This window comes from Pinus tabuliformis, chromosome X (genome assembly GCF_031772625.1).
Source record: "Pinus tabuliformis cultivar Carrire ecotype Pingquan chromosome X, CPIR1, whole genome shotgun sequence".
In the NCBI taxonomy this organism is placed as follows: domain Eukaryota; kingdom Viridiplantae; phylum Streptophyta; class Pinopsida; order Pinales; family Pinaceae; genus Pinus; species Pinus tabuliformis.
Genome location: NC_142308.1, coordinates 1,703,659,239 through 1,703,674,149, shown reverse-complemented (window position 1 = coordinate 1,703,674,149; position 14,911 = coordinate 1,703,659,239).

Sequence of the window (14,911 nt, the reverse complement as noted above, 5' to 3'; positions counted from 1 at the left end):
TACTTAGGCATTTTCCCTATGTTTTCTAGTTTTGAAGAGAAAAATTCAAACTGCTATAACTTTTGATTTTGGGGCCCTTTTGGGAAGTTCTTTATACCGTTGGAAAGCTACCTCAGATCACTTTCCAATGGAAAGGGTTTGATGAAGCTATAGATACTTTTGATGTTTGCAAATGACTTCAAACTTCCATGTTTATTACAAATTTGAATACTGACACTAAAATTGTCAGCATTTTCAAAAATATTAAAAAATGTGAAAAGTTTATTATGATAATAATATGAGTGAAGATTTTTCCTTGAATAAACCCTTGAATAAAAATTAAAGGACACTAATATTATGAGATATTGGAAGCCAAATGAGTCCCTTTGCCTATTTATGGAAGATAAGAGCCAACACAAGCAAGAAAGTCAACATACATTAATCTAGATTTATTACAAGCACAAAGGCAGCATATGATGCAAGAAAAAGACATCATAATATGTTATTGTAATCAAAGACATAGTGTGAGTCCCATGCGAAATACAGTAATCTAGAAAGCATGTGATAAGATGTAATGTACACTTACTCGGGGTCATCACGATGGATGTAGAAGATACACCTGTTGATCTATAGCAAGCAAGTTGTCTTGGTATTTCAAGAGGAATATTTCCTTTGATATGAATTCAAAAGCAAAAGTGTTGTTGCAGAGATCTTAGCCTCTATGGAAATATATGGTATGACTAAGTAAGGGTTTCTACTCAAGTATGCAGAAGAAGCCTTGCATTATACTATGATTATATCTGGTTCCATTACTTATATGGCTAAGTTTTTAAAAGTATGGTAATTTTTATTTAATAAAAGGATACATCTCTGATTGATCCACTGATCTGAATCCCGATCGTTAAATTGAAGCTTGTTTTATCAAAATTTTAAAGGAGTTTTTGCATCTTTTTAAATCACCATTAAAAAGCTCAAATTAAATGTAATGTGAAACTTGTAGAGAATGGAGTTCAACTATCTAAACGCCTACATCTTTGGGCCTAATCTTCAATGGGGAGGCTACTTTATTAAGGCTCAAATGCAAAAACTTTACAAGGCAAGGCTTACCAAGCCACTTCTAAAACCAACTTTCAAATCTGCAACTTTGATACAAATCCTAACACCACAAGTGTATTCTTCCCAAAATACTAAGATTTTTGAGTATAGAACCCGTTATGCTCGCCTAAAAAAAGGGGGTCCTAAAAGCACTTTTTTTTTCTAGGGACCTTGGCCTCATATTCTAATTGCGGATTTGGATTCCTCAAGAAATTCTGAAACTTTTGAGTATAAACTCGATAGGGTTCTGATAATTTCCCTAGACGTCCCTCAGGAATCTTAGCCTCGATCGATGTGTTTGCAACAAGGTTGTATGCCTCGAAAAATGTGTTATTTATGTACTATGTCTCGATTTGTATGCAAAAAATATAATATAGTTTCAAATTGTGTGCTAAATCTGTTCATTCTTGATTTGTGTGTCAATACTTCACCTTTTACTGTATGCCTCTTTGCATTGGGTTGCATACCCAACCTTTCTGTCTTTTCTTGCATTGGGATTCGTGGCCAAAAAATAATATTTAATAACTTTAGCAGAGGTCAGCTATCTTGCTGGTGCTGGTTCTAAATTGGAAGAATTGCAAATTTGGTGGTATGTTCGGCAGAATTTTTCCATATTTAGCGAACTGTTTAGCTAAGGTTTTGGTAGAGACTATCTTTGGTAGTGCTGCCAAATCTGGTGGATCCTTGCTAAATCTAGCAAATTTTAACAAACCTTTGGCATGCTTCCTGATGTACCACATGGCGCCCTACCATAGGGCCACATCACCTTAGTTCCACATCATCTATACAGATTATACGGACCTACCACATGTCAGATGTATTATTGGATGGACCTGCCATGTGTCAGTCATGTATACTTCCACATCATCATTGAGTTTAACCTTTTTTTTATTGCCTGCTCAAAAACTTCAAACTGTGATAACTTTCTCATATAAACTATGTTTGAAATGTCGTTTATGTCATTGGATTTAGCTCATCGAGCTCTATGTGATGGTGTTGGTTTCACTTGAATCCAGAGACTTTGATTTTTTATCCTTTTTAGATCCGCTTTAGATCATTCCTCCCCACTGAAACCTTTTGGATAACCAAAAGGCTTAAGTTTCATAAAACAAGTGAGATAAGTACCTCCCTACATGGTCAAAATTTGTCCACCATGTTATGTGTATCAGGATCATCATGACAAGTTTCACAAAAACCAAAACAACTGAAAGTACAATGTTAGCCAACTGTAATGTTCCATACCCTCCTGGATTCATTACTTCAGCTACTACCCATGCACTATGTTAGCGCTTGAGATTTCACCCTAGGCTGAGGAAGGTAAACCTTCAAGGCAACATCAAACCATTTCACCTCGTAGCTAGCCCTACGAGGTATGAGAAGGCTCTCTCGGGTCAGATTCGGTAGATCTTTCAATATGATAAGCTGACCAATTAGGAATAAAGATTTTAGGCTAGTAAATTGATAAGGGGGGTTGATTTAAAGATTTTTGGGGTCTTTGGTGGCAATTTGAGGGAGTGCAATTCAGGGTGCGGGGATTGGGCTCAGTTTTTGCAGGGGGATCTTTGGGGCAAGGTAGGAGTGAGTGCTGATGCCTTAATCTGAGATGAATGATCAGGAATGATAGAGGAGGAGCTAAAGAGGGCAAACAACCATTTTGAATCCTCTCTAGACAGTAGAAAACATAAATATTGAACAAACTAAAAAGCCGAGCATGTCAAAGCATGAATTCAAACTTTACCACTTCATCTGTCCAATTAGAAGCAAAAGAGAGATGTGGAATACATAAACAAACTTACAAGAACATGTAGATAACACACCATCAACACAACAATCCACAAGAATCCACAATGATGTCTGCAAAACCCTGGCCTTCCTTTTCCTTAAATTGCAGAGATAGATGTACAATATACAATAAAGCTTTCTCCCACAATAGTCCAACCATGAAAATGAGAAAGAGAGAGCATAATATAGACCATCTAACTCCTTTCCCCACCTCTAGGGGTCGAGCTCAGCTTCCTAGGAGCAGTTTGAACTAATTCTAAACTAAGCACTAGATAATAGGCAGTCCAACAACTTGCCTCTATTACTTAGCTAACTCATCCATGCATTAATTATTCACTTTTTACATCAAGGAAGATTCTAGAAGGGTAAAGAGAGATAAAATCTATCAATGTGCCATGAAAATTATACATTCATCCATCATCTACAAGTAAAAATCATCAACCAAGGTGAAAACAGTGTTTTCTGGCCTAAAAAGTCAAAACTGCCAAATTCAGCTCGAGTGGTCGCGCCCCCTGCTCGAGTGGTCGCGCCCCTTTGCAGCAACTTTTGAGTGGGTTCCACTGGTCCAAATCAGGTGCAAGATGGCTCATTGGAAAGCTTGGTCTGTCTACTTTCCATCCCAAGTGGAATTTCTGGATTTGGAGTTGATTTGACCCCTCAAAAGTCAATTCTCCCAAGGTCACTTTCTGCAACTCAAAAAGTGGGCAGAAAGTCATTTTTTTGATGTATTTTGAGCTTTTGGAGGCCCAAATCTCAAAATCAAGCTTCTCCCAAGTATAGGTAATTTTAGTCTTTGCATGCCCTTTCCAAAAATGTCAACTTTTTCTCATTCTGAGCTGTCCCCACGAGTGGTCGCGCGGGGTGCGCGACCACTCCACAGGCAAAAACCTGTAAATTTCCAAAAAAATTCCAAAATGCTCCAAAACTCTCAAAATTTTTAGATTTTGCTGCTGGGTCAAGGCTGATGAGTACCATGGTGAGTGAGGGATGCCTCAGCCAAGATACAGAGTGGGTTTGTCCTTTTCTTCCTCTTCCGGGCCTCAGACAGCTTCCTTTGGAGAATTTTCATTTTTGCCTTGCAAACATGTAACCTCTATGATGAACACCTTTGCCACCCTTACGAGGCCTCTGCTGTGTCTCAACCTCTGTAGAAGAAGACCGGTCATCACCTTGCTCATTAGTTTCAGTGGTTGACAAGATGTTATTGAGTAAGGTGGAACAAGATTAGGCAAAGATGACTGCTGCCCTGCCTGCAAAATGCTGAGAAGTATGCTGTTTTCAAGGGGAAAAATCATGAGGGAAATGTTAGGGGAGGGAATTTACATAAGGAAAGGGAAAATATATATTATCAACAGGGAATTTTGAAGGAAATAATCACACAATGTCAAACATGTCATTCCATTTCTCATCATTTGCAAATCAATACTTTATTAGGGAAAATGTGTTATGATCACCAAGGGAAAGGACAATATAAATTTTCATGATGGAGGGAATGAGGGCATGAGCATAGGGAAATAGGGTAGCATCAACCATGAACAATTTACAGGCTGCTCCTTTTTATTTTGTCTTTGATTGTCTTTTCATGAAACATACTCTGTTTTTTCAACATTTTAAATTGGCCATTGATGCTAATGGGAAACAGGGATCTTGTTTATTTGATCACAAAGGGAGGGGAAGGATTCTTATGACAGTTTGAAAAGGAAATGGGATAGCATGTATCAAGGGTATTTAGGGAAATGAGGGGATAAAGGAAATTAGGGTCTTGGGACTAGGGAACACATTAACAATCTCTACCAACTATACTTTATAACAGCAGGTCTTTAAACAATACTTGCAGCTTCATGACTGCTTTTGTCATAGGGGAAATAAAGCTTCATTTACATGTTGACAAAAGGGAAGAGGGATTTCAATTGCACTAGGATTTTTAGGGAAGAGATAAGCAATTGAATTAGGGTTTTAATGAAGGGAAGGGTAGGAAAACAGAGTTTGAGGTTAGGGAAATATACCATGTTCTTATGCAAACCCTACCACAGCAAAATGTTCATTTTGACAACATGTACAGCTGTATATTGTTAACTTTGTCATGACAGCCACCTAGTTACCTTGCCTCTGATTTTTACACAGCAATATGTCTCTTTTGCTCTTGTCTTGTCTAGGCTATGCATAGTGATATTACTCTGTTTTTTGTGATATTCATATGCATGCATTTGCCATCATATTCCTTTTTCTTTTCACAATGTTTCTTTTTCATTTTGCTGTGTTTTTTATACATAAATTTGCTGTGTGACAAAGTGTTAGGGTTTGAGTAGGATGCATGGGAGAAATTAGGGTTTGTATAGGGTTTTGATGGGGATTAGGGTTTTTAGGAAATTGGGATGGGGTCTAGCATTAATTTGCAAATGCGATTGAAGAGAGAAACACTCTGACCTTTGTGAATCATAATGGGAAACCATGGTGGGAAAACAAAGGGATTATAAGCCTTGAACAACAAACAACACCCTAGCATAGTGCCTCGCTTGAATTACAAACCCACACGAAAAAATTGGAAGTTTGAGGCCGTTCTGGAGCGTTCTGGTCGAGTGGTCGCGCCCCTCTCGAGTGGTCGCGCCCGACCAAATTTGCACTGAGAAATTGCGCTGGAGTGGTCGCGCCCCTCCCAGGTGGTCGCGCACCATGGTGGAGTGGTCGCGCACCTTCCAAAAGCTCGAAATTTGCTGCGAATTGCCCAAATCACTCTCTTGCTTCTCTCCTTGTAATTTCTTGCTCCCAAATGCACAATGAGGGTCTTCAAAGAGGTAATTTACCTTTATATGCTTACATTTGAAAAAATTTAACTCAAAAACCCACTTTATAATGTCTTGACTTTTGCATTTCTCTTTAACACTGTTTTAGAGTCTTTTTGTCCTGAAATGAGCCTTTTGATGCGTTTGACTCCATTCTTTTTGCAGGTTGACCATCTGATGGACTGTGGCGAAGGAACTAGGGCTGTTGCCGGTACTTTTGCAAACTTTTGAAAATTTCTTTATTTTTACAAATTTGACATGACCTTGGACTTAAAAACAGGGTTTTTAAATCCAAGGCATAAAATGAGTTGTAGCTGATGAAAATAATAATGAAACATATGTACATACCTCCTTCTGGCTTGCTAGACACTCACTGACCTTGAACTCATGACCTTGTAGTGATTTTGACTCAAAACCCTAGACCTAAGACCTGGGACCTCAAGGCAAAAATAAAAACAAGTATGACTCAATTACATTGAAGTATGACCTGATCCAACAAAGCCAAGAAGGGAACAAAGACCAATTCCTCCATTCAGTGTTATGGCATGCCTAGTGGGATGCAAAATTTGACACTGATGAGACACCTAACTATGCATATGCAAAGAGCTATTGATCACTGATGGAGGGCTCAAGACCGACACTAACACACTAAACATCAACAACATAAATAAATACAAGGATGTTAACAACAATGAACCAACAACATTTTTAATTCTCTTAATAGACTCCTAGGACAAAATCTCACGTTGCAACACTAATGCTCCCTGAAACACAACATCATTATGTTTCAAAGCATATTCTTTATTAACATTTATAGACATAAGTGAAAAGGTATTTCTTGTGCTCACGAGCCTTTTCAATTCCCATGTTGTAATCATCGAATAATCATATTTCATTCAATGAGATAGAATGATGTATTCCACACGATACTTTAAAATATGATACTTGTTTTCCTCCCTAAATTAGATAGTGATCCGGATTTAAACAGGAACGCAACAAATTACAGAGATAACCATATACACAAAGATGCAGCGGAAATAATACTTCATTTCATTAATGGAAAATACTGAAATATGCTTACAAACAGAACTGGAAATAAACTAGCTAGGGCGATGGTAGCTTATCTCTGAGAAGAGATGTGATGGCTACATGCCTCTGAACTGTCTTACAATGAGGCTCGAAGGCCTATTTATTGTTGAGAAACAATGGAAAAACCCTTATCATTCCAAAACCTAACCCTAGGAGATGAAACGCCAAACTGTGGGCCCCGTTTGGGGGTAAGTTGGTACATCAACTTCCCGGGGTCGTAACTTTGGCATATGATCTCCGTTTGACGCGTACAATAGCTCATTAGAAAGATCTATCCGAGCACTATCATTGTTGGAACGGGCAACACCAGTCCATTCCATGGACTGGTGTTGCCCTCGGATTCCCCAAAAAACGTCGTTTAGGGCCTCAAAACGGCTCCGGAAGTTCAGGACCCGAAAAACTGCTAAAAATAGTAAGTTGTGCTACAATTAAGGAAACTGAAAATGCTGAGAAAGACAATGGTGGGGGTCCAGGTGGACTTGGCAGGTGGCCACCAATATCCACCTGGATCATTCCTCCCCCCTTAGGAAGCAATGGTCCCCATTGCGTTGAGCTCCTCCATGAGATGAGGAAACTTCTGCTGAACTTGTTCCCTGGTGAGCCACTTGCCTTGCTGAAGGAGTTGGCCCGCTTTGACAACTCGATACAGTTGGATATTCTGTTGGCGAGTGTTCTTGATCTGTGTGTCCATGATCCGATCAGTTGCAGCTTGTTCCATGCAATCTGGATTTAATTCTGTGGGTTTGAGCTGTTCTGCAATGTCGGATGTGTCTAGCAATGGTGGAAAGTATGGCCGAAGGCGGTCCACATTGAATACTGGGTGCAGGCCAAGGAATGGGGGAATGCTGAGCTCAAATGCATTGTCTCCCATAGCCTTAGTAATGGTGTAAGGACCATATCGGAGTGGTCTCAATTTCCGATAGGCTCCAGTAAGGCGTTCCTTTTGCAAATGCAACCAGACTTTGTCGCCCACCTGAAACTTGTGTGGCACCCGATGTTGATCATGTCGCTGCTTGTACTTGGCATTTGATTTCTCAAGAATGTCATGGACCTGCTGGCGAATATGTTGGATGCGCTCAATGAAGCTGGTGGCCTTATCTGTTTCGGACTGGACATGAGCTGAATTCATGTGAGTAGCTGCAAGTGGCATGGCCACATCAATGGGGCATAGTGGCTGGAATCCCAAACCCACCTGAAAAAGGCTATGGCCAGTGGAGCTGTGAAGAGCTCGGTTGTAGCTGTGTTGAACGTAGGGGAGGCTCTCGTCCCATGTGCGTGGATGCTTTGAGTTATACATGCGCAGAATGTGCACAATCATCCTATTGACAACCTCTGTCTGGCCATCAGTTTGAGGATGGAAGGCTGTGGACTTCGTGAGTTTGGTGTCCAGCATTGACCAGAGACTGGACCAAAAGGTGCTGAGAAACCGACTGTCCCGATCTGAGATGATAGACTGTGGGATCCAAAAGTGCACCCACACTCGTTCAAAGAAGAGTTTAGCAGTGGCTTCTGTTGTGATATTCTTCTTGCAGGCCATCATAATGGCCATCTTTGAGAACCTGTCGACGACCACAAAAACACAGTCATTTCCATGCTTAGTGGAAGGAAGGCCTGACATGTAATCCATGGAGATGGATTCCCAAGGTCGACTAGGGGTAGGCAACAGGGTATAGAGGCCTTGCTTCTTAATGGTCGGTTTGGCAATGGCACAGGCAGTACATGATCGGATGTACTTCCCAACATCCTGTCGAAGATTCGGCCAATAGAAATAGTTTTGCAGTACTGCCACTGTTTTCTCGACCCCGAAATGCCCAGCAGCCCGACTGTAGTGTGCTTCCCAAATCATCTTGGCACGCTCGCTTGAAGGAACACAAAGGTGACCGAGGTGGCATAATAGGGCATCCTGGAGGTGAAAATCTGCAACCTGCCGACCCTCCAAGAGTGTCTGGTATGTGTGGCCGAATTCTGGGTCGCTTTTGTAGAGAAGTGGCCAATCAGAAGTCTCGTGCCCGCAAGAGTTGAGCACGGTGGTTAGCGCCATGATCGGTGGTCGACTGAGGCAATCTGCAACATTATTGGTGCTGCCCTTTTTATACTTGATATTCAAGTGAAACTGTTGCAGGTATGTAGACCACTTCTGATGGCGATCATTCTGCAATTTCCCTTGGGTCTGTATGAACTGCAGAGGTCGGTGGTCTGTGTGGATGACCGTTTCCTTCCCCAAAATGTAATGCTTCCATTGTCGGCAGGCCTGTACAATGGAATACATCTCTTTATCATAAGTGGGGTACTTCCGGACTGTGTCTGAAAGTGTTTCACTGTGATATGCCACTGGATGTCCATGTTGAGTAAGGACTGCCCCAATAGCATAGTCAGAGGCATCTGTCTCGACCTCAAATGGTTGTTGTAAATCTGGTAACGCGAGCACTGGTGCCGTGCAGAGGCGATCCTTCAACTCCCTGAATGCCTTCTGTTGAGATTCAGACCAAAAGAATTTTGCTTTCGCCCCGCCCTTGGTGACTTGACTCAAGGGCCAAGAAATATGAGAAAATCCCAACACAAACCTGCGGTAGAAGTTGGCAAGACCTAGAAAGCTGCGGAGCTCTGTTAGAGTGGTTGGAGAGGGCCAATCCCGAATGACTTGGACCTTGGCTGGATCGACATGCACCCCCTGTTCATCAATGATGTATCCCAGATACTGAACCTCGGTCATGCCAAAAGTGCATTTCTCCAAATTGGCACATAGCTTGTGTTGCCGCAGTGTTTGGAGAACCTGTCGGATGTGGTGGAGGTGCTCTTCCCAACTCTGGCTGAAGATCAGAATGTCATCCAAGTATACTACTACAAAGGAGTTGGTGAATGGCCGCAAGATGTCATCCATTAGCCTCATAAAGGTTGCAGGAGCATTCGTCAATCCGAAAGGCATGACCAACCATTCGAAGAGGCCCTCCTTGGATTTGAAGGCAGTCTTCCACACATCTGAGGGTTCAATTGGTACCTGGTGATATCCTGACTTCAGATCGATCTTGCTGAAATATTTCGCCCCCTTTAGTTGGTCTAGGAGGTCATCAATCCGCGGGATCGGGTACCTATTACGGACAGTGATCTTGTTCAGCGCCCGATAGTCAATACAGAGTCTCCACGTCCCATCCTTCTTCTGTACCAACACTATCGGGCTCCCACAGGGCGAAGAACTCGGGCGGATGTGACCTTTCTGCAGGAGCTCCTGAATCTGCTTCTTGATTTCATTGTTCTCCAGAACGGAGCGCCGATAAATTGGTCCATTGGGTAGCGGCGCACCTGGGGTCAGATCGATGGAGTGCTTGACTTGACAGTGCAGAGGAACCCCTGCCGGGGAGGTGAAGATGTCTTCGTACTCCTCCACAATCTTGTCCATCTGTAGCTGCCGTGTAGAGGGACCCCGTTTGGAGGCCGCGGCCACTGTCTTCTTCTTCCCTTGAGGGCGTATCATCAGGAAAACAAATTTCCTGGTTTTGGAAATGATCTTACTGCATTGTTTTGCAGTAATCAAAGAGATGGCGGCAGGTGGTGCTACCTCTGGTATCCTGAACAACTTATTTCCCAATGTAATAATAACAGCACGGGGCCTTGATTCATACACAGCATGTCGCTTCCACAAGTATGGTTGTCCTAGTAATACATCACAAACTTCAAGGGGAGCAATGTCACACAATACCTCATCCGTGAAGGGCTTGATGTTGTATGGAAGGCGACACTGCTGGCTCACGCGAAGATCTCGCCCTTGGTGAAGCCACCCAATGGTGTATGGTTGTGGATGTGCTGTGGTCGGTAAGCCCAACCGCTTCACGACCTCTGCCGAAATGAGGTTCTTTTGACTCCCGCTATCAACAATGAACTGTATCGGGGAACCCTTTACCCACATCTGGGAGTGGAAGAGACGCTCCTCCTCCTCTGGATCTTCGGGTTCATTTTTCTGGATCTTTGCGGTAGCAACAGTGGCGCTGGGATCCGCATCAATGATCTGCTTCCCTTTTTCATACCCCTTATCGGGTTCTGACTCAGAGTCGGAACATGCATCTGATTCTGAAACCTTTAGCTCAGCCACCAGTGACTGCTTGGCCCGACACTCACTTGTGTTGTGAGTTGAGCTCTTATGGAACTCGCACCATTTTCCAGTGTCCTTTCTCGGCTTCGCAGCGTTGCTCTTTGCTTGCAGCTTCGGCTGGTTGTCTTGGGCTGTCCCGCCTTGGCTTTGTCCCTTGTTCTGTGGTTTAGGGGCACCTTTCCCCTGCTTTGGATTCGCAGATCCAAAGTCTCGCTTCTTTTGTTTAAACTTCTGCTCGACCTTGACGGCATACCGGTATGCTGCGCCGAGCGAGGGGATGTTTAGGAACTGTATTTCTTCCTGGATGTACTTGTGCAGGGAGCCACGGTATTTGAGTATCAAATGTTGCTCCGAATCCTTGATACCCAACTTTGTGCGAAGGGTATGGAAAATATTGGTGAACTCCGGCACGTCTTGGTCCCTTCCTTGCCGCAGCGTGGTCCACTTTATGTATTCATCCTCATAGCTTCCGACAGGGTAGTACTGCTCCTTGATGGCATCCCGGAACGAATCCCAGGTGGGTGCGGCTGAAAATAGTGAGCCAGTACTTTCATCCTTCTGCTCGCAGTAGGTTTCCCACCAGTCCTTGACGTGGGGGGCTGCTTTGAGAAGAGCAAAAACAATCTTTTCCCGACTCGAAAATTCATGAACAGAAAAATAACCCTCTAGCAGATTTAACCATTTATCTACGGCATCGGCGTCTATCTGACCCTCGAATATGGGGATTTCAAAATTAACTTGTACCTTAAAGGGTGTGGCATTTCCAGAGGAGCTGCTGGAAGCTGATGCGCCGCTTCTGGGTAGCCGCTGAAGGATCTGCGCAAAGTTGTCCATCATCGCGTTCCGTTGTCGCTCGAGCGCTTCTTCGAGCAAGATTTTGATGGTATCTCCTGCCCCCTCGTCTTTCTTCTCGTCCGCCATGGAAGGCCGTCGAGATTTGCGAGGCTGGTCTTGCAAAGGTTCAACCAGTTCAAGCCCTAACTCCTTATATCCCGACCTTGTTGGGGACATGCAAAGAAAAACAGAGAAAAAGCAGACCGCTCTGATACCACTGATCCGGATTTAAACAGGAACGCAACAAATTACAGAGATAACCATATACACAAAGATGCAGCGGAAATAATACTTCATTTCATTAATGGAAAATACTGAAATATGCTTACAAACAGAACTGGAAATAAACTAGCTAGGGCGATGGTAGCTTATCTCTGAGAAGAGATGTGATGGCTACATGCCTCTGAACTGTCTTACAATGAGGCTCGAAGGCCTATTTATTGTTGAGAAACAATGGAAAAACCCTTATCATTCCAAAACCTAACCCTAGGAGATGAAACGCCAAACTGTGGGCCCCGTTTGGGGGTAAGTTGGTACATCAACTTCCCGGGGTCGTAACTTTGGCATATGATCTCCGTTTGACGCGTACAATAGCTCATTAGAAAGATCTATCCGAGCACTATCATTGTTGGAACGGGCAACACTGGACTCGTGTTGCCCCCGGATTCCCCAAAAAACGTCGTTTAGGGCCTCAAAACGGCTCCGGAAGTTCAGGACCCGAAAAACTGCTAAAAATAGTAAGTTGTGCTACAATTAAGGAAACTGAAAATGCTGAGAAAGACAATGGTGGGGGTCCAGGTGGACTTGGCAGGTGGCCACCAATATCCACCTGGATCAGATAGCCTTCTTGTCAAACAAATAAGGACTTCAAAGTACAATCCTGAATATATTCAAAGTAACCACATCTAATTCAACTTCATCCACAAATTTCGATGTAATAGCGAATCTAAGCTTACATTTTTCAGTCATTTGTAGCTTAGCATTATCACATACCCATCAAAGCGGATAAGGTTTAGAAAGTGGTGTTGTCTTTAGATATAATATTCTCTTGAGATCTCGTGTCGAACAATGTATCTACTTTAACATGCTTAGTAATCATTATGATGTGAAACAATCCATTCCTTTTTCTTACAGAAGTGGATGATAATATAGAATAATCAACATTTGATGAAGATATACCTTTCACACCTATAGTCATGATTTTGTTTTCATCCCCTGATAATATGTGATTCTCATGTTCGGACTCAAATCCATGATTCTGCTGAACTTCTCGATTCACTTCCTGCTTTCCATTCCACTTCCCTTTTTGTTTTTTGAACTACTTAGGCTTTTGTTCATGGTGTAGCTTTCAACAATATTCTCTGTCTTGGCCATCTTTCCTGCAGTACGAGAAAGATTGTTTCAAATCCTTCTTCTCGCCTTGAGAGTTTTGAAGGTTTCTTTTATGTTTCACCTCCTTCCTATCAACCATCATCTTCTTGTACAAAGTTTTCCTTTTTTGTCACTTGGCAATACAATGGTTAGCCAACCCACAAAAAGTGCATGGTTTCTTGCGCCATAAACTCTTCATGTCGCCAGTATTCCAAAAATCAAAAGGAATGTTGAAACAACTAACTTTATTATACTTTGGATGATTGTCTGTGGCGCATGCATGTCGTGAAGATTCCATGTTCATTCTCTTATTTGACATCTCACATGCCTTACTGCCATATGAAGATTCTCGTTGATCTCCTTGAATGGTTGGTGCATAAGAGGTATCCCCAATTTCATCCTACATGACTTGCACATATGACATATCCTTTGAATGTACGCACACCTCATCATTTCTGATTACAGGGGAACTGGGTATAATAGAACATTATCCAACTTTCTCTTTCTTGGCCTTCTGCAACTCGAGTTGCAATGTTTGCTTGTCATCATTTGAGACTGAGAGAAATTTCCTGAGCTCTGCATTTTCCAGTCGAAGACTGTGGTTATCATCCTCCAACTCCTGCAACCTTCCTCGTTTCAAGCCTTTAACCATATATACCTTCACAAATGCTTCTTCAACTCGTGAACACGCACACTTATAAACCAAAGTTATCAAAAATTTCTTTGATACCACTTGATATAAATCTCGGTTATTAATTGAAACTTGGTTTTGTAGGTTTTAACCTTATACAAAAATTATCTACAAAGGAATTCTCAAAAATTAGAAGATACACAATGGCGAGAAACACAAAACAAATACATAGATTTTCCCCTAGATCCCAAAACCAACACTACGAGATTGATTTTTCATTATGTTGCTTCCAATGTTACAATATATATATATATATATGTATATATATATATATATATATATATATATATATACATGTCGAATCATTGATAAACCCCAATCCATTAACCTTGGATTAGAACATATTTGTAGTTCCCTTGACCGAATTGTAACAACCCTGGTGAAAATTCCATGTAATAAAAGTTAATAAAGGCAAAAGTAATAATCACAGTTGATGGAACACTTATTCCAAGCTTAATGTTGGGAAAGACATCCTAGTGTGGGTGTTCATTTGGTTATTAATGGCTAAGGAAATTGGCAAAGGAAATGGCTAAGGCTTTGGAAAGGAAAAATGACATTTTTGACACATTTATTTATGAAAATAATGGAAATTAGGAGAAAAGGGAGGTGAAAGGTCACAGGTTGCATGTGAGGAGGAAATTGAAGGAAAATAATGGAAAATGAAGAAAATAAAGGCCTCATTCATAAAAAGGCTTATGAGGATCAATTGGTAACCTTTTGTCAGTTCATTTTTGGAGCTCTCTCATTATTCTCTCTCTCATAGTATTGGATACCTAGATTTTTCTTGGAGCACGCTTGGAGGGTGTAGCATTCTTGGATTTTTGGAGCAAGAAGGAAAACAAGGAGCAGGAAAGTGCAAGAGGACATCAGGATTAGCAACTAAAATGGGTTTTTCTTGCAGGTACCAAGTTGCATGCATGTTTTCCTCACTAGCTTTGGAATGCATGGAATATGCATGTGGTTTGTTGGCGATGATCTGTTATTGGCATGGAGGATGGTTGAGATTGATAGTGGATTGCCTAGCCTTTCCATTTCTTGGATAGCCATGGTGATTGTGGATTTGTTTTCCTTGTTTCGTTTTGGTTGGTTCTCATGTTTCCTTAGCTTGGATTGAGTTATTAGTCCTGGAAGCCCTGGTTGGAAAAACACTTTGGAAGCCTTCTTGTAGCTTGGGTTGAGTTACTAGTCCCGAAAGCCTTG